General features: G+C 38.5%; 1 protein-coding gene across 2 annotated transcripts in view; it reads left to right on the forward strand.

The window, feature by feature from the left end:
* Positions 1 to 19,338, forward strand: part of b3gnt2b (UDP-GlcNAc:betaGal beta-1,3-N-acetylglucosaminyltransferase 2b) — a 35,155-nt gene that overhangs the window by 7,539 nt on the left and 8,278 nt on the right. For both annotated transcript variants that reach the window (XM_088351812.1, XM_088351811.1), the window contains exon 3: positions 7,872 to 8,013. The gene's annotated coding sequence lies outside the window, so the exon portion shown is untranslated. The remainder of the gene's footprint in view (positions 1 to 7,871; positions 8,014 to 19,338) is intronic.

Consider the following 19,338-nt stretch of genomic DNA (forward strand, 5'->3'; position numbering starts at 1 on the left):
GCTTTGATCATCAAAAGCTTCATGAGGTAATTTTACCTGCCGTCATGTACAGCGTGTGTTCCCGTCATGCCATAGCCTCCTTTAGGTATGATTGGGACTTTCCCTTTTGTGTTTTTTGCCGTATGTCTTACAATTAATAAATTATTGTCCAGATATCACCCTGTTAGCGTGCGGGCCCCCAAAGGCTTCCAGTTTTGTTTGGTCTCGGTTCCCTGTTAGCAGTCCGCAAGTTGGCTTGTCTGACGTGCTCATTATTTTTTTCTCCCGGCTGGGTTTGTTGCCGTAGTTTTTTAATTGCTCTTGGCTTGCTGTTATCCTGGCTGCTTACTGCATGTATTTTCCACTGATTGGTTCCGGTCTGTCCTCTAAAGCATCCGGCTAGCCTGCCGTGATTGTTTGGTATATTTATGGCTGGGTTTGTGTATGTTGCCGTGGTAGTTTCTTTGTTGTTTGCTCCCTGTTATCCTGGCTGCCTATTGCATGCAATTGGTCGGACAGCCTCTCGTTTTTCTGTCGATCGGTCCCGGTTAGCCTTTTTTACCAGCCTGCTAGCCTGCCTTGTGCCTACTGGTTTAGCCCCTGTTAACTCTGTGTGTGTTATTTTTCACAGTTCGCCCCATTTTGGAGCTTGCCATTTGTTGTACCATTGCTGCACCCACCTGCGACACAAAGCATAGGCATTTTCTGCTATCTAACTATCAAAACTTTGCCTTAAAACACTCAATACCTTTTCCAACTAATTAACATGTAAACCGATATGGTTACTGTCTTGCTAGGTTGCTGGTGTTCTTCACACGACGTCAGAGCTCAGGAAGTCAAAGACGTGATAGACTGCTTTCAAAATGCCTTATCTTGGAAAATAATTTGAATATACCAATGACAAATATTGATATCACGCAAAAACATGAACCAATTGAGAAACACTGGTTTAGATTGTGGATGTCAAAAGTCAAACTGGCGTCCTGAGCAACTGTATGTAGCAAAACAGAAAAGTAGATGATGGCAGTTTTGCTTGATATATTAATGTTATATATCTTTCAACACAACTTGTATAGCTCCCCCAAAAGTATATAGTGATCCAATTCCATCTTCACAAAGATCTAGCTGCTTGTTCCAATTGTTCATTATATTTCATTATACTCCATTATCGCAGGGGATTTTTTAAAAATAGTTTAAGAATGTGAAACGTCAACCACAGAGAGTCACGTTTGAGGAATAATAAAATAACGCTGCACTGTGTATTTTTGGCTGCTGGCTGCACAGCCCCCCCACACAGAGACGGACACAAGACACGTAAGTACACAAAAGTAAAACGGAGTCCCGCCCCGTTAATTGACAAAATGGACTAGTGTCCGTATCCTTGCAGTGCTTCCTGTTGACTCCTCATAGATATACAGATAAAACTAGATTGATCTCATCCGCCATATCCACTTGAAACATAAATCTAATAAAGGCTTCTGCACAGCAATGTTCTCAGATCTTCCGCCCTCTTTCCTGTTGCCACTCCCTGAGGATGTGACTAGTTTGGCTGGTCCCAAGTCCTCAAGAAGGCAACGGGGACAGGATATTGCAGTATTTGCTCAATAACCCATCATACTGGTTCCCTAGTAGTTGTTGGTTCTGTCACGTGGATAAGGTAAGGTATGATTAAATTTAAAGCAACATTATTGTTAGTTATCTGCATAAAAATGTTTGGACAACAAGTCCAACAATCTTAAAGGGATTCTAATTTTTTTTCTTCAATTAGGCACAGAACATGTATTGTTCCTCCCCACAATTGTGCAGATATATTCCAAAATATTCCATGCGCTATTTATCTTGAGAAATTAATTTCAAAGTAGACGGTTTGACCTCATATCCCCTAGAGCTGTGATGTCACTGGAAAACTACGAGAAGCAAAAGAACCTGCGTGTCCCACTGAAAAACAGACAGGGATTATCTTAATCAGCAAATGTATAGCGCTCATTTTAGCTTGGAGTAATTGGAACTTTGCTTTCGTGTCGCTGGGGGACTTTTGATTGTTTTAACTGAGGCGTGTGCAGTTTACCTGCCGTTATATACAGTGTGTTTTTCTTTTTTGACTTTGCCTCATTTTAGAAATAGTATTGTGATTTTTACTCTCGTGTTATTCGCCGCTTGTCTTGCAATTAATATAATATTGTCAAGATAGCTGGCCGTTAGCGTGCGGGCTCCAGAAAACTTCCAGTTTTGTTTGGTCAGGTCAGCCCCGTTAGCAGTCGGCTAGGTGTTTATGTTTTTTTCCCCTGGGTGTATTCGTGTTTGTTGCTGCTTGTGGCTCGTGGTTATTCCGACTGCCTACTGCATGTTTTCGGTCAGCCAGCCTCATGTTTTTTTCTGGCAATCGGTCCCCATTCGTCCTATATACCAGCTTGTTAGCCTGCCGTGTTCTGGCGACAGCTGGAAACAATAATAAAGCATGAAACAAAAATGTATATCATATCAATGAATGGCAAATGGTAGTGACAAGTTTGTGCATCGCGGATAAACTTCTACAGTACTGTAGCCTTCAAACTCATTACTTATGAAAAATTACCAGAATTACCTGTTTGTGCCATGTTGGTTTTCATGCAGGCGTATCTCCTAGTTTAGATTTCAGGTACTACCTTGCACCATACATAGAGAGGACCTCTGCCAAATGTTTTCATGCCGACAAGTATTTGTTGATAATAAGAAATTCCGTTCTATTTAAGAGCACGCCGGACAGACGAGTTGGCAGCTGACTCAATGTTCTGGGGCTGGCTTTAGCTAAGCGCTTGGGGATTGATGTTTATATTGGATGATCCCACACATTCAAATTCATTCCAATGCGCAATATATCACAGAAGATAGAATACAAGTACACTGCTTGGTGGCCAAGATTTCATCAGCCCATAAACCTCCAGTTGATATGAATTGTCTTCATTGTTATTACCGTAACACAAACGTTGTGAAACATTGCATGCAACAAGATTAGTCATGGCACTTTAGGGTAAACATGTAGTAACGACTTTAAAGGCAAAATTAAGACAAATAGGCAAATATATATATATATATATATATATATATATATATATATATATATATATATATATATATATGTGTGTGTGTATAATCACAAAGCAGTGCTTAGAGACTGCTCTAAGTTATAAAAAACATAAATGAAAGAAGCGTGTACAGTAGTCCCTGTTTTAGGGGCCCGGAACGCAAACTGGCAATGTCCCCCAGACTGGGCAGTAAACAGCCAACTATTTTTTGGGATGTGTCTATTACTCTTGATATGTTTATATTGTCCGCTGCCATGTTGAGTTTACTTTGGTGACACTGAATAAGAAATAATTGCCCATTCCAGCACTAGTATGACTTTTAAGGTGACTGCTAAATTTTGCCAAAATGATTTTCAAAACTTGAAGAAATATCTTTAAACATATACAAAACTTATATTCATTTGAAATTGTATGTATTTATACATTTTATTTAGTTAATTTTCCAAATATAAGTGAAAATAAGAGAAAAAATATTTTTTTTTAAATACACCATCAGTCAAAAACAGTGACTAGTTGCAAGGGTAAGTGACCACAAGATAAGCTGGGTGGTTGTTTTAACTTAAAGTCTGTATATTCTGTTGGATCAACCTTTGGAGCTTATGGCTGTTTTAAAATGCACAACATTGTGTAAATGTGCTTTTCCTTGCATCACCCGTCTGTGACAGTTCCACTGCATATAGCCTGTGTTCCCCAAGCAGTGTCACCTCTACTCACTAGTAGGGCAGCAACTCACAACTATTTTAATAGTTGAATAGTCACTATTGAAATGTTTGGTCGAATAATTGGATAATTAGTATTTTTTTTTAATTTAGCATGAAGTTGATTTAATTTAACTCGTGATTATTTTTATGATCGATCAATCGGTTGATTATTTTCTTAAATAATCGATGAATAGGACTTCCTGACGACATTTTTCATTTCCTTCTCTTTAGTCAAATAATGATATTTTGGACTGATAGAAAATTTGTGCTCAGTATAACAGAATATTTAATAACATAAAACAATAAAAGTTTTTTTCAATTAACTTGACCATAAAATAAATACATACTAATATATGCTATACACTTGCAATTATGTAAGATTCCTGATCTGACTTAGATACTGCAACTTCATCATTTGGTTGCTGTTGGTTTTCGATGTGAAGTGTCATTCTGACCTCGGCCTCTAAAGGCAGCAGCGTTTGACAACACTGATACGAGATCCTAAATCACTAGGGAAAAACTATTTAATTTGGAAATGTTGAGTATCACATAGTGCAATATGCCTCACCTCCATAACTGTATAAATAGTTAAGTTTATTGTGAAAGGGCTAAAAATCCCAGAAGTTTCTGTAAGTCCCTTTGGGTTTGTGAAACCTGCTTCAATTGTGCGTGGCTGTGTGAATAAGATATTATAGTGCCGTGGACCCTTGGTATTTGGTGCTCAAGTGGCACTTGTCTATTTATGGCTCTACTGGGCCCACATTCAGGTCATAGCATCCTTTTAGTCGTCTTAGATCTCATTTAAGAGTGGTTGTTTGTTAGTTGTCTAGGAGAGTGAGTCATCAACTGTTGTCATCAGACAGTGAGAGAATTAGCACAATACCACCTTAACGGCTCTCATATGGTGAAGATCCTGATATACATTTGTATACTAATATTACACATGATTGTAAATATTATCTTGATGAACACATAGGAACACGTGATAAAACCGTCTCATTCATTTAAACTGTTGCAATTTAAATGAAAAAAAGAAAATTTTTACTACTATGATTACAAAATAATTCAACAGAATAGACGTTGTAGGTCAGGTTGTAGAGTTGCTCTATATATGAGAAAAAAATAAATAAATGCCCGCTTGGTAGGGGAAAAGACCAAAGCAATGGACTATTAGTCAGAATGTGCTACAGTTGTGTTCATCATGGAAAAAATAACAAGTGTGCTTGTATTCTGGGTTTATAAAGCACCAGTTGTTAATAAGGAAGTGTTTTGGTAGCAAACAACACCCGTAAGGATATTTATTTATATAAGGATTTCAATATTGATCTGCTAAAAGCAAAACTGCAGAGACCTACAGAAACATTTATGCACATGATGTGTACAGTCTATTATATATAGTGATCACATGGCCTACAAGAAGAAAGCACGCTCAGCTAGCCTAGCTGGTAGTATAGTGATTAATGTTCATAATACTTAACTGCAATGTGGAATACTAATTATTGATATCAGTCATCATTTGCAAATATTTGTCTTTGTTTAAAATGAATGGATTTAAAAAGACCTCAATCAGATTGATTAATCCCTTAATGTTCTGCCGGCCCGCCCCAGGACTGTTAGTAAATAAGTACGTGTCTGTTCAATGTCACCAGTCACTGAAAACGTCTTGCCACATATCATTGTAAAGATTCAACTCTTGGGATTCAATATATAATTACCATTTCAAAATGTACTCAGAAACATCACCATCAGTCGGAAACGAGACATCCGAAAACTATAAAGCCAGAGTAACTCACCATTTACGTCCGCTGGCTGTCATCAAATAAGTTAAATGTCCGCTCAAAGAGCTTCGTTACATCTAGGACAATCCAGAGAATCCACCGGTGTCAAATATTTACTCCAAATCACACAATAATGCCGACAGATAAAAATCTGCTCAAAAGCACTTCTGCTTTGTTGGACGTTCCTTGATGTATTCGGTTCGTTGCATCCCAAAACGCCCCTTTAAAAATTAACACTCATAAAATTATTTCTAATATGGTTGTTAGCCACTGACCTTTTGATTGACACCACTCTTAGCCACTAAAACACTTGTTTTACCCCACGGTTCACAGCCTGGATTAACATATACGGCCCTGTTTTATAAAATGGATATCGACTCCTGTACCGTTTTGAATAATCGCTTTCTTACACTGAAAGGAGAAGCCCTAAAATTTTGTTGTACTATCGTGTAAAGACAATAAATAGCATTCATTCAACTTTAATTCTGTATTATGTGTTTTTTATTTGTAGATTTATACTTTTTAATCTTCTTACAGTCATATATATTATATGTTACTGATATCTAATAGATGTATAAATGTTTCTACTTCCCGGGTTTTGGCTATAGCAGGACTTTTTTGAAACGTTACCCCCGCAAAAAACAAAGGATTACTGTACTTCTTTGTATTGTATTTTTGTTTTTGTTTAGGATTATTTAATTTGTTTTTGTGCTGTGCCCCAAAAAACACAAACAAAAACAACTTTCAGAGTTATTAGTGACATTTATATATGAATATGCTGTCAAACATTACCATTTACCCCCCCAACCAAATTACGCACACATTTGCCAGTAACGCTCTGCTTAATTAGTAACCTTTCCTAATAGCTGGGTTTGAATTGGATTGAAGAAAGCTAAATACCAGGCCGGTTTACATAATAATAATAATAATAATTTCCTTTGTATTGTCATTCTTTGTAACAATGTACACAGAACGAAATGTCGATACACCTGACCCGTTGTAGCGGGTCGATGCAGCCGCAGCCAGAGGGCGCCGCCATTATACCAATTAGGTATGTCTCGGTCGAGGTGCGAACCAGCAACCTCCTAGTCTCAAAGCGGGCACACTACCATCTAGGCTACTGAGCTGGTATTCCGACCATCCATAAAAGGTAGTAAATTATACATTCTTGACAGGTAAATTATTGCTTTACATTGCTTAATAAAGTAATAAAAAGTATCGTCTTGGAGTAAGAAACTTAGCAATGCTGTGTTATAACTACACTATAATCTTTCTTGCTTTATCCAGCGAATAGGATTGGATGAGCACGGATCGATTCTCATTACTCCTGTCTTGTGGAAATTTAACGATCAAGTCCAAAATTTAGAAGAGTTGCAAATTTATACTAATCTAATGCAAGTTCAAGAAAATGTGCTAAATTTACATTCTTTGTCTAATATACGGGCCGTGGTTCGTTCGGTACTGGGCCACACACACACGAAAAATTTACTCTTGCTTTGCTTGTACCGTATTTCTTCGTGTATTCACACAATTTATATTTTACCAATAACTTCAAAGATTTAAGAGCGTAAATGATCATATTTAGTAAATGGTTGATTAGTCGAGATATACCACTGATCACATTTGCTCAACATTGGATGCAATGGGAATCAAGCCCAGATTGTAGCAATAAGAACACTGTTGATGTCATAGGAAAAGGCACTACATTTCATCTTATCGCAGTATTTTTACGCACTGTACCACGTTGTCAATGGCTTTTTTATCTTGAAGGCGCACATGATTGGTTAATCGTTGTTTTGGCTGAATTAATTCCCGTAATGCTCCATTAAGGCATTCTACAATGTGTCAAAAACACATTCAAATAATAAAATGAATACAACTTTATAATGAAATTACTTTAAAGCCCCTAGTAATAACGTCTAAAAATTCTGGTAACTTGGATTTTCTCTGAAATGTCAGGCAAAATGTTTTTGCTTGAAAGAAATCTAGTATATTGAATTTCTCATAGCTCAAGTACCTTGTACGTAGAAGTATCATTTATTTAATTTTTTAGAACATATATATGTGTATATGTGTTGTGATTTTTTTTTTGTTGTTTTTTTTTGCAACTGTATTGTTTTTGACTTGAATATTTAAGAAATTCAGTTACTTTACATGAAGGAGTAGTTACATTTATTTTACATACCAATTACATTTTGTTACATTCATAAATTACATCAGGCTTTGAGGACAGCCATTATGCTGATCTGCCCTTTGGTGACACAGCTGATTTAAATAGTCAAATGGATATAACAGCCTTGACATTTTTCATTTTTCTATCAAGTGATGTTTATTTCAATTGTTTGCAGGTTCAAGCTTTCTCTGCAACACACTGCTTCCACCTTTGTTCCACCACCTCGTTGGGCACTCTGGGTCCCATAGGGTGGAGTTAAGTATGGGTTAAACAAGCCGAGAGGTGACAACGAGACAAGGGCTCGCTTACCAGCAAAGGTAAGATAACACAATGTGTCGTTATGAAAACGAGTACGAGAGATGGAGAACAAAACGCACCCTTAGTGCGTTCATATTTATTGTCCTTGACTCGAGTCCTGATTGAAAAAAACAACAACAACTGGGTTAGTTAGGGTGCTTGAATTGCTTGAATTTTAATGTTAGGAAAGATCTTCAATTTTAAATGAAGTGCCTAAAAATGCTTGAAATTGTTGCCTTGTCAGTCCGACTCTATAGACCACGCATTAACTTAAGACATTTTTTCTCAAAAGTGTGTGACCCCGCCATGTCTGATCTCGGTCATAGTGGTGCTGTCAAGTAAAACCCCACCAACCCCTATTGGTTTCACCCAAGAGGACACCTCTATTTAGGAAAGCAGATTTTTTTGGGCTCTGCTCAATGAGAAGAGTCAAGTGACGTTAATTTGTACAGCCCTTGATAACAAGAAGACTCAAAGGACTGCACTGACCACAAACTATTATTACACCATCCCCTGATCTAAAACCTACATCAGGGCAAGGAAAAACTCTAAACCTCAGCATGTGTAAAAATATTTACAAAAATGATTTAATTATATCAGGAAGCTCAGTAACTGTAACAAAGTTGTGTTAAGCACAATCTATATGATACAATGTCAAAAGTATTTTGGGGATTAGAGACAATGATGGCAAAGGGCTCCTCAGATTTTAGAACTAAGTTTAATGCGATAGCAAAACATGTATTGTCTCGTCAAAGTGGAATTTTGACTCCCGCTGCAAAGAGTGACACTGCTTTTGAAGTATGTCACCACATTTTCTGCATTTATTATAGACAGAAACAAATGATACAAAAGAAAGACATTAATGTCCCTATCTTCACAATATATAAAGTTCTTATGGTTGAATCGATGCATAGTATTTTAAGAATTGCACTAAAAACAATTTTAGGGAAACATTTTAGGACAATCAATAGTCTTAATCAGTATGGGCAATCTATTTGAGTTGGGGCTCCATGGGGTTTAAAATTTAGCACAAGGGTTGGTAGGGAAAAAAAGCTTTTTAAAATGTTTTTATTTTTTCTATTTTTAGGGGGAGTTGATTTTTTTATTTTTATCGGTCTCGAATCAGATACCTTGGCATTACATGAGGGAAAAAATATGATGGAAGCCTTTTGATCACATCTTCATATTTGGGAATTTTCGGATTTGTATTTTTTTTCATTGTAAGTCAAGTCAAGTCAAGTCATTTTTATTTGTATAGCCCTAAATCACGAAGAGTCTCAAAGGGCTTTACAGATTATTACACTATATTACACAGACTATTTTTCAGAATATTATTATACATTCCCCTGCTCTGGAGTCGACAAGAAGAGTAGGTTATTCATATGCTATAGAGTAGAAGTGAGTTTTAAGCTAAGATTTAAACATTTCCACTGAGGTTGCAGATCGGATCTCAGGGGGAAGAGGATTCCACAACACCAGGTGCCCGGATGGAGAACGCTCTCGAACCTGCGGAACACTTCTTGGCTCTTGGATCACCAGAAGACCGGCGCTCTCAGAATGAAGGCTTCGGGCCGGGACATAGGGGGAAATCAGATCTGAAAGATATGAGGGGGAAAGTCCATGTATGATTTTGTATAATAATAAGAGAACCTTGAAATCACATTTTAGGCTAACAGGGAGCCAATGCAGCTTAGCCAAAATTGGGGTGATGTGGTCGGACTTTTTTGTCCTAGTTAAAAGCCTCGCTGCGGCATTTTGTACCAGCTGAAGACTCTTGAGTCTGGTCATTGGAAGACAGTAATCGAGACGGGAGGTAACAAACGCGTGAATTATAATCTCCGCATCCGACTGAGACAGTATAGGACAAATTTTAGCAATCTTACGAAGATGGAAGAAAGCGGTTCTAGTAATTTTCTTCACATGTGTTTTAAAGGACAGATTGGGGTCAAATGTGACACCTAAATTTTTAAGTGAGTCACTCTGTGTGATTTGACATTTGTCAATGTTCACAGCAGTTTTAGAGAATAAGTCGCGGCATTTAGATGGACCAATAACTACCATTTCGGTCTTTTCAGAGTTAAGACGCAAGAAATTGAGTGACATCCACTCTTTTATCTCAGTAAGGCAAGCCTCCAAATTTGCACAGTTTAGTGTGGCAGATTCCTCCATCTGGAGGTATAGTTGAGTGTCGTCTGCGTAGCAGTGTAAACTGATATTGTACTTGCGAATAATATCACCTAATGGAAGCATGTACATGCTGAAAAGAAGGGGGCCAAGCACTGAACCCTGTGGAACACCACAGGTAACATTAAAGGGCTCAGATGTCATTTTGCCATATTTAACACAGTGCGTCCTATCTGAGAGGTAGGATCTGAACCATGAGAGGACGGTTCCTGAGAGACCAATCCATTTTTCCAACCGTTCTAGTTGGAAATTGTGGTGCACTGTGTCAAAAGCAGCACTAAGATCCAGCAGCAGCAAAAGTGATGAAGCGCCAGAATCCATTGCCAGTAGGAGATCATTTGTTACCTTGATCAGAGCTGTCTCAGTAGAGTGGTTAGCCCTGAATCCTGATTGCATATATTCAAAAAGGTTATTCTCTGATATGAAATCATTCAGCTGCTGTGCCACTACTTTTTCAAGTACTTTAGAAAGGAAAGGTAGGTTTGACACAGGTCTATAATTACTTAAGATTTCTGGATCAAGGTTGGGTCGTTTCAGTGTGGGTTTAATAACGGCGGAGTTAAAAGCTGCTGGAACTACACCTGAGCAGAGTGATATGTTTATAACATTTAGAACTTAAGGTGCCAAAAAGACCGTTAATAAGTGAACCTGGGAGCGGGTCGAACTGGCAAGTTGTCGGTTTGGCCGCATTCACCACCTGTTTGAGATCATCAAGTGACAGTACACTAAAACTGGACAAAGTCCCTGGACAGCCACCCTGTCGTGCATCTGTAGATTTCAGCCCTTTAATATGTGTGGTATTAATAATTTCTTTAGCAATTTCTTCCTGTATGCATTGAATCTTCTTAGTAAAGAAGACCATTAAGTCATGAGCAGAGTGGGTCAAACTATCTGCGATAGTCAGTTGCCTTGTAAGTGATGCTACAGTGTCAAAAAGGACTTTGGGATTGTTCTTTTGTGACGCAATCACCTTCGAAAGGTAGGCCGATTTTGCAGAGGCAAGGGCCGCTTTATACTTTAACAAGCTGTCACACCAGGTTTGATGGAAAACCTCAAGCTTGGTAGCGCGCCATTTTCTTTCCAATTTCCTGCATTCTTGTTTAAGGGTTCTAGTTTCATCAGTAAACCAAGGCGTGCGGCTTTTAGGACGTGATTTAAGCTTTATGGGCGCTATTGAATCCAGGACACTAGCCAGGGTGGTATTAAACTCATTCATGAGTGAGTCAATAGAGCCATTGTATGAAGGAAAGGACGCAACTGCTCCAGGAAGGAGTTCAAATAGCTCAGAAACTGTGCCAGTGCTTATATTGCGTCCGTTAAATCCTTCAGCTTTTTTAGCACTACATTTAGCTAGCACCTCAAATGTAAATAAATAATAATGATCCGAGATAACGGTAGTACTAGGTAACACCGTCATGTTTGAGGTTAAAACTCCTCGAGTCAGAACCAAGTCTAGCGTGTTTCCATCTTTATGGGTTGGCAAATCAACCAGTTGATTAAAACCAAATGCATCAATTAGAGACCGAAATGCAACAGTAAGTGAACTGAGTGGGGAGTTCATATGAATGTTAAAGTCCCCCATAATTATAATTTTGTCTGCATAGGTTACTAGTTCAGACAAAAGTTCAGCAAATTCGTCTAAGAAAGTTGTGTATGGCCCAGGTGCGCGATAGATAGTTATTACATAAATTGACAATAGAGAGGACCGCATCACAAGAGCCTCAAACGCCTTGTAATTATTAGAGGTACGAGGATTAAATTTGAGCGATTTTTCAGAAATGAGCGCGACACCACCACCCTTTTTCAACGTGCGTGCTACATGGCTACTCGCGTAGTCAGGGGGTGAAGCATAATTTAGCGCTAAATACTCATCCGGGCGTAACCAAGTTTCACAAAGACCCATACAGTTAAGTTTATAATCACGAATAATGTTATCAACAAGTAAAGCTTTAGGAGCAAGCGATCTAATATTTAAAAGACCAAATTTTAGCTTTGCTGAATCATTTGACTTAGCTGTAGTCTTTGTAGAGATCGTCACAAGATGTCGCCGTTCGTGAGCGTTGAGTTTAAAGCGTCGGTTGTCCGGCGAGGAATGAATAGTGGAATTAGTCACATCTTCGCGTCCTTCTTGCTCCTTCGACTTCGCACACTTCACACATTTACCCGCACGGCAACCACGCTTCTGTTTCCTGTCTTTACGGCGCCTTTGTCGTCGTTTAGTAGGAGGAATAGTTGTAAACAAAGATGCCGGATCTCTTTGAAGCTCGTTCGGGATATCATAGGCGGTGTAAAAAGTGCCCGAAAAGTCAAAATTTAGACGCCCACCCAATCGAATAAGTTCGTCCCTACTGTAAGTATTTTTGGCCACGCATGTGTCCAAAAAAGAAAGCAAAAAAGACAAGAGAACGGTAGTAAATAGAAGATTTGCTGGAGAGCATCGAGCTGCAGCATCCATTGCATGCGGCGCCATCTAAACATTCCTTAGATGCAAAAAAGATATGACAAAAAAATTAATATGTCTTTTTGGAATAGCAACCAAGATATGCAATTAATAAATAGACTGGCATCATTATACGTTTTTATATATAATTTACTTTTTTGGGGGGGGAGACACACAAAGGAACTTTGTGGACAAAAGTAGCACCAAATCAACACATAGCATCCGTAGCATTTTTTTTAATTCTTTCTTTACAATTTTATATTTGTCATCATACTTTTGACATTTTGTCGCACAGCTGCACAATAATCTGTGCATCCCCTCCACTCTCCGCATTTTATATGCCCCCCTGAGACTCATGTCTGGCAATGCCCCTGCCTCTGAGCCTTTTGGTGTTACATGTGGTGTTCCGCATGGCTCGGTACTTGGTCCAATTTTTTTCAGCATTTATATGCCTCCGTTAGGTGATATTTTAGGCAAGTATTATATTATTTTCCATTGCTGTTCAGATGACACTCAACTGTATCTTCCAATGGGTTGCAAGAAGGAGTCATGTAGATGACATACATGTTAACATAAACGGTTTCCCCATTTTTTTTTTATATACGGTTTTTGATTACAACTTTTATACAAGGGGAAAAAAACTGATCTTGTCCTGCCCACATGAACTCGACTCTGGATCATCTCTGTTGCTAGTAGCAGACGACAACAGTGTAAATTGTAGATAGCTAATATTGTTGCGGTATTCTACATAGTCTGTCTTGCGGTGAGTAAATAAGTGCCACGTTGTTTGTTTATTCTCGCTTTATAAGGTGGATTTGCAATCGTAATTGTCAGAGGTTGACAGGTATGAAATAGAGACTGTTTGTGATATGTAATTACATACTGTAAATTTAAAATTAAAGATACGCTAACTTTAAATGATTGCAAACACAAAAATTGTTACTGGACATTAATTTATTTTGTAATTTTCTGCCTGTAGTAGTTTATGGGCAAACTGGCCGGGCTAGCAGTAAGCAGTCACGGGCTTTGAGCGGTCTTCAGTGGTCTGTGGTTGTAGCCTCTAGGACTGCTTGTGAACTGAATTTTCTTTGGTGAAGTGAGCAAGATTTTTGTCCCAAAAACATGAAATTCCCATGTTTGGAGGTGGTCATATAAAGAGGTACCACTGTAGTCATCAGGCTAGAATTTGGCTATGTTTGATCAGGCCATATGTGATACACAGGGAGGCAAAAGAATCTCTGCGCTGGTCAACGCACTGAAAATAACAATGTTTTGTTTCTGCTAGTTCAGTGTTAAAATGTCATCTAGTGTGTTTGTGTATCAAAATTGGAGAAAGAAACCTTAGTGATCGTAAATTGAAGTTTTCCAGGATCCCAGCGGACACTCCTGGTCAAACAAAAAGAGAGTTGTGCATTAAAGCGAAAAGATTGTTGCTCTCTACCCCATATTGCTTACTATATTCGCAAAATATCTTATTTTCTGAAGCTAAGAAAATAACAACATACTTTGCCATTTTAATAAGTAATATAAACTTGACCGAAACAATCATGAATGTTTAATTTCTCTTGCTTCATATGAAGAGTTTGCTGCAATCCCGAACATTAATGATGAGTGCCTCAGTCCAATCTTAGCTTTGATGCATTTAACCACAACTTTCCTTTTCTTTGATCAGGAGTGTCCGCTGAGATCCTGTAAAACTGCAATTTACAAACACATTTTTTTTTTATTCTGGCACACACATACACAAAATGAGATTTTAACACCGAACTAACAGAAATGAAAGATTGTTATTTTCAGTGTGTTGACCAGTGCGGAATATTATTTGGCCTCCTGCTTTGATGTGATGTAACGGGTGCCGTAGGCTATTTAAGGGTCAATATTAATCACAGCTAAATTTGTGGCTCTGCAAAATGCAGGATTTACATGATTTTTTTTCTTTTAGTGGTACTCGAGAAATTGGAAAATTGCCCTTGAAAGTCCTTCTAAAGTTCTTGAATTTGGCCATAAAAATAGTGTACGAACCCTGGATATGTTCGGCGGACTTTGCTGTTCAATTAATAAAACAGGATCAAAAGTTATCCCCCACTACCCCTTTGCCCAACACGCACACAAGAACACACCCTGTTCCCTTACTGACTGTGTAAAAGAAGATAAGGAAATGGGTTTACCTCCGCTTCCGTTTTCTATAACTTCTGCTTGAAAACCAAAAAAGGAGAAATGTGCAGATCTGTTGCAATAAACTGTTGATCAAAAGATGGTGTGTGAGCAAGATGTGGTAGCGGTTGCACAAATACTGTGTGTGTGTTACTAAATGAATTTCAAACAAAGCGTCATAGCGGAAAAGAGGACACATGAAAAGTTCTGACTGACTGACTGTTGAAGTTAATACAGAACATGACTGTTTCTGAGAAATGTAAGTGGTCTTATGCAGCTGCTGCCAAGTAAGGTGTGTTTACCTTGACACTGCAGAAGTTTAATTAGGCGTTGGGAAGCTCCTCTCCTGTCAATATGTTGTTGGGCTGTTGTTTTAGGACTGCTCACTCCTCCCAGCTCCGTGTTCCCTCCATTCCCAGAAGATTTCATGTGTTTGTATGCTGGCAACAGAAAGGTAATCATCCCATAAGGAAGAGCGGTTTTAGAAAATGGATATCTTTTGTTGTTTAGTACACTATGCTTGCTGCAAGGTTCATACAGGAGCCTTAAAATCCCTGAAAATTCTTGATTTGTAATGTCATGTTTCCAAAGTCAGGAAAATACTTGAATTTTTGGTGAAGTGCTTTAAAATGATTGGAATTATTTCCATTGCCGTGTTTCCTGGCAGTCTTACTCTCTAAAGCACGCTTTTAAATGAACAAACATTTTAAAAGGTGTGTAAAAATGACACAGATAGTGGCTCCAGTCCTCATCAAGTTGTCATGTGAAGTGTTACTGCCCCCCTTATGTTCTATCCAAGAGGACAGGTTTATAAGAGTAGTCATTGGAAATCTGTTTTTTTTTTCCAAGAAGAGACTCTTTCTGCTCTGCTCACTTTTTTTTTTTTTTAATATATGTATAGTCAATAATAATAAAACGGTGCGTACTACGGAGTCCCTGCTAAACACATAAAATAGAAATTAATATATTCACCGATCTACAAAAAAATTGTGAAATACAAAACAATGAGTTTTTTTTACACATTGAAGAGATTTAAAGTCGAACCACACCACAAAATCTCTGAAAATGCAAGACAATACAATGAAAATCAATAACTTTTACAGTGCTAAAAATAACCGATTAATTAAAAAAGAAAATACTATTTACAATTCTATATTATTCAATATAGGCACTGATCCTGTGTAAAACATGCAAAAAATATACATTAAAAGAAGTAAAACAAAAGCAAAAGATCACCAGTCTCTAAAATTGAAAGATTTGATGCACTCGTCTTCAGAGCAATCAATATCATGAAAACTAGTCCAAATTTGGCTTATTTTTCTGCCCTTTACCTGTTTTTGTCTTCGGTATTTAACTCCATTATTACCCAACACCTAAGAGCTTTTTCTTCTTTTGTAAATAAGTGTAACGTATTAAAGCTGCATTTGGATTGTTGAAGCAAAATGGCAAAATTCTGTCAGTTTATAGAAGCCCATTGGCACAAAGAGATCATAGATAGAAACTGCACAAAGTATGTGCTAGCAGCAAGATATTGACTTTAATCTAGTCATCAAAGCCAACAACGGAGAGCATCCTTTTGATCGGCGCTGGATTTCTGCCTTGAAGGCACTGTTAAAATTTAAAAAATTGTCCTTGAAAGTGCTGAAGTTTGACCATGAAAAGGTGAAGGAAAAGTGTGTATTATTTGTTATTGCAACATCCATTGCAGCCTGGTCATCCTGGAAGGGGGATTACCTCATGTGCGGTCCCTTCTCAAAGTTTCTTAATTTTCCTCATGTTGAGGTTTTTGAGTTTTTCCTTGCCCTCATGTATGTTTTAGATCAGGGGATGGTGTATTAGTAGTCTGTGGTTTGCAATAATCTGTGGTCCGTGCAGCCCTTTGAGACTACTTGTGATTAAGGGCTATACAAATAAACTTGACTTGACTTGCTAAGCGGTTCAAGACCTATCGCTAGTCAGCCAAAACGAGAATGGTAAGTCATCGAGAGTCAAGACTAGGTGGATATTTAAGAATATATATAAATCTGCTGCAGTTTATGCACAAATGACAAAGTATATGTACGGAAATCCCCGTTTTTTTTTTTTTTTTCAGGGGCTGCGTTTCAAAATCCTGCGATAGTCAAAACCCACGAAGAAAAATAATTTATTCACCTATTTATTTAATACTGTTATGGACATTAAAACCAAAAAGAAACCCAATTTACAGTCTGGCGTGACAAAAAATAAGCACTGATTTGTAGGCACTGTAAAACGTTAAGAATGTGTCTAGTATGTGTTCCGACAGAAACCAGATATTTTACCGTTATCAAACATTTTTGAAAAAGCGCCAGAGAGCCTCCAAGCACAGTCAAAGAGCCATGTAGGGCTCGAGAACAAGTTAAGCATGTCGATAAGTCCAAATTTTTTTCGGCGATAGAATTCAGGTTCCCCTGCCTTTTGGTGTTTTCATCGGTCCAGAGCTTTTTAGTGATATGGCTTTTAGAGTAACTTAAAATCGAAAAAGATTTGCGCGTATGGAATGTAGGTTTGTCAAGCTGTTTAAGTCATAAGCCCAACTTCGACCGCAACGTTATTGACACACACACACACACAAACAAACACGGGCATAAGAGGCGCCGGGTGACTTTTTACCCAATCAGAATGAAGCACAAAATGTACGATTTAAACCCACAAAGGAGGGAAACCGCGATAAGTAAACCACAATACATTAAGGGATTACTGTACTTTAATCGAATGTTGCTTAAACTTGTGTGATGATTATCAGGAAACGAGTAACCTAAGACATGCATTGTGTTTGTAAAAATAACTTGCAGGAAATTAAAAATCATATAAACCTATGTTTAATTAACACAAAAAGTTTACTCGTACGAAAAGCTCCAGTGATGAAGCGTTACATGCCGTGAAACTTGAGTAGTGTGATGTAGTGATTGCACTGAGGCCTTTTGAAGTTCCCACATAAAATATTTAGGATTGGGTAAGTTTCAGTAAATGGAACTCAATACTCAAGCGCGCTTTTAGTCACTTGCTCATCTGTATCCAAACACTGCAGCTTATCCATAAATTTGGGGAAACTCAGAAGACATTGTGATACACTTAAGGTTGAAGACCAATTTGTTGATCAGCAAGCACACATCTTCTGTGTATGAATTCGCTTTTCTTTGATATTAAACGTGTTTTCACGGTTCTGCGGTTCTTTTGCATTTGAATCAGAACTATTCCATTTCTCTGTATTTGCAAATCCATACTGAACGGTATCAATTTATAGTATGTTTCTTTCAAGTTGTCTGAGGTTTTTTTAAATTATTATTTTTTTAGACCCGGTTAATGGGGAACAAAACCACCCGCAAAAAATGAAAATCTACGAAGTAGCGACGACCCTTCAAAAAGAAAAAAAGAAAAAAAAATCTCATCTCATCTGCTCCGCTTATCCTTATTAGGGTCGCGGGGGGGCTGGAGCCCATCCCAGTCATCTCCGGGCAGTGGGCAGGGGACACCCTGAACTGGTTGCCAGCCAATCGCAGCTGCAAATCACATTAGTTCTCGCAGCTAGCTGCGTTCTTCATTGACGCACGAGCCGAGTGATCCACCGCTAAGAGTCGTACAGCTGGGTGATTTTACGATTGGAGACAAATTCACGACAGGGGTTTTACTTGCGTGCACCGCGGGTGCTGTTCGGGCGCGATACCCACGACACCGACACAGTTACGGGGGTCCCGCGCACGTCCGCCGCCTTTCGCCCGCCGCGCGCGGACGGCCGCCTGGCGTTGCGCCGCGCTACTGGGGTTGTCGGACAAGTAGGCTCCCCACCTTTTCTCGCGTCGCGCCGTGTGACGCCATGTCCGCCGAACTCGCTCCGTCGCGCGGCCCGGGAGTGACCTCCGCCGATTTTTTTTTTTTTTTTTTTTTTTTAAACCATTACAGACCGCGAAGCTCTGAAGCCGCGAACGTCGAACCGCGAAGTAGCGAGGTCCCACTGTATGTTGTTAGAACCTAACAAACCCTCCTAGGACGAATGGTCCTTTTGTTGTTTTACTAGTCCTAGGACCCACCACTAGGACCCTCTTGGGTAAATTTTGTGTAAATTATAACTATAACCTTATCCTCCTTGTTTTATAACCTTATCTTTTCTGTTCCTTTATCTTCTTGTGTTTTTTACCTCACTGTGAATGTGTGAAACTGGAGTGTCATGCCCAATTTCGTCACAATATGTTAACCCATTTTGTAACAATGACAATAAAGGTATATTCTATTCTAATCTATTCTATTCTATTCTAAATAAAAACGGGTAGAAGTCAATAATACCTGAGTGCGAGCCATTTTCCTTTAGAGATTTTTTTTTAAGAAATACAATAGAAAAACTACAATGGATGTCAAAGGGTGAGCTCCACGCGACTTAGTACTTATGCCAGTGTGCGTACACTGGCGGAGTTCAAGTGCACCATTAAAAAATTCCACTCTCTTAATCACACACATCTCAGACAATCTAAATACTGCACCATTTTATTTTATGTGAATCGGTGCTTTGTGGTACAAATCTAAATTCGTCCAATGGAGCAAAGAAAATTGG

This window comes from Urocampus carinirostris, chromosome 13 (genome assembly GCF_059441175.1).
Source record: "Urocampus carinirostris isolate Australia breed hairy pipefish chromosome 13, RoL_Ucar_1.0, whole genome shotgun sequence".
NCBI lineage: Eukaryota > Metazoa > Chordata > Actinopteri > Syngnathiformes > Syngnathidae > Urocampus > Urocampus carinirostris.